This window comes from Triticum dicoccoides, unplaced genomic scaffold (genome assembly GCF_002162155.2).
Source record: "Triticum dicoccoides isolate Atlit2015 ecotype Zavitan unplaced genomic scaffold, WEW_v2.0 scaffold94046, whole genome shotgun sequence".
In the NCBI taxonomy this organism is placed as follows: Eukaryota; Viridiplantae; Streptophyta; class Magnoliopsida; order Poales; family Poaceae; genus Triticum; species Triticum dicoccoides.
The window spans coordinates 1-2026 of NW_021311939.1; the positions used below are offsets into that span (position 1 = coordinate 1).

The window sequence follows — 2026 nt, forward strand, 5'->3', positions numbered from 1 at the left end:
CTGGGTCTTCTAGACGCCATTGAAAGTATCATTATGGGTATGTTTTAGGTTGTTTTCCTATTGAAACATGCCTACATTTTCAGTGTATTTCATTTTGAGTTGTAATGTGTATTGACTCTTTCGATTTGCATCAAAAGAATTCTTTCCTTAAGACTTCGCCACACCTTAATTTTTTTCCGTCCTCCGCCTCTGGAGGTAGAGCAGTGCAGACCCAAGCTCCAGCAATATCTTCATCCTAAAGTAGCACTTGCATTTAACATATATATAATATATAGCCAGTTTTATGATGTGTTACGCTACATAAAAAAAATAGGTACCTCATTGGCCACGTGAGGAAGGTGCCCTGCTTGCCACGGAGATGGATGTCGAGGCTGCGGTTGGGCATGAGCTCGTAGACCAGCAACAGCTCCTCGCGGTCATGGCACCAGCCGAGGAGCTGCACAAGGTTCCGGTGACGCAGCCTCCTTATCACCTTGATCTCTGACCTGTACTCCCTCTCTCCTTGCATGGAAGACTCCTCATGCTTGGAGTTGGAGAATCTCTTTATGGCAACTCCTAGACCAGCTGGCTCTCCTCTCAGATAGCCTCGGTATACAGCGCCGACGCCACCTTGCCCAAGCTTCTCGTCCGCGGCGAAGTTCCTCGTGGCTTCCACCAACTCCTGGTATGGGAACCATCTTGGCCCCATCCTCATCGCTATCTCCGTCATCGGCTTGCCTTCACATTCTAAGTCTGTGTAGTTATCCTCGGTCTCCATCATGTTCCCATGACGTCGGTGGCGCAATACGAGTGTTGCCGCAACAGCGAAGAGGAGCACAAGGAACATTGTGGTACCGATGGCTGCTCGGCAATAACTCTAGAACCTGGGCCTCGCCCTGGTGGTGGTGGTGGTGGTGGTGGTGGTGGTGGTGGGGCCTGTGGTTCCAACGAAGAGTTGAAGGACCAAGAGTGTAACTGATGCACTTCCGCGGACGTGGACGTGGACGCGGAGAAGCCAACGGAGACCTGCTCCGGCAGTGCACTCTTGAGGTCAACCTCGAAGCTAAGCCAGTAAATCCTGCCTCTCGGCCGGCCATATTTATCATCACCAAGCCATACTGTCATATTTAAGATGCTGGAAACGCCATCGTACTCGATCTCGGCGGTCAGGTTGTCCATGAGGTCAAAGCTCTCTAGGGACAATGTTTCCATCGATACTAGGGAGTTGACGTCTATGCCAATGTGGTCATAGCTGGTCGGGGTCAGGCACATCTGTATTATTGAAAGTGTCGAACTCTACCGCCACGAACCGGCTGTCACCGAGGCCAGCTCGCCTGGGCTCTGGTCGGTGAGGCCGAGGATGTAGCTGGGGCAGTTGGCCGGCATGCTAGATTGAGCGGTGTGGAAAAAGGCCATGCCCTGCCCCTTGTTGTTTATGTCACCTACAATGGCGAACGTGAAGCGCGTGGTGAAGCTGTCCACCTCGCCTGTCGCCTTGTCCCAGAGCAACATCGGCTGGGCGTTGTACCATGCCCGACCATTGCTGCCTTCGATACCATTGTGCCTATTGGCGTTGATGTCGATCCATCCGACGTTGAAGGATGCGTCGCCTTCGATCTTGATGTTGTTTCCGTCTGTTGAGCTGAAGGAGGAGTAATCAAAGGACAAGGTGATGTGCACATAGCTATCTTAGAAACGTCTACGAATATTACACGGCAATTTAGTAACCAGGTACTTTCGTTCTTTTGGATATATTATTTAACAAATAGAACTATGATATTACACTCATGTTGTGATTTATTTGTACCCAGAAACGAATGGACCAGAGAGTCAACAAGAGATGCTCACTTAGAGATGAAAGATGGAGATGCATGTTCGTTCACAAGAAGAAAAAGTAATTGCATGAACGTGTTTCCCACCAATTCATCCAACATGCATGCAACGTGGTCCATAACGTCCAAGTGCGCAAGACCACACAAGTTTTGGACTTTGCTCCTAGGATCCAAACCAGCCACGCACGTGGGTCCAAGACCTTATTTTTTGGTGC

The 2026-nt window shown here is 50.0% G+C and overlaps 1 pseudogene; it reads right to left on the bottom strand.

The window, feature by feature from the left end:
- Nucleotides 1–165: 165 nt before the first annotated feature.
- LOC119348488 lies at nucleotides 166–1663 on the bottom strand (annotated as a pseudogene).
- Between the last annotated feature and the right edge of the window lie 363 nt (nucleotides 1664–2026).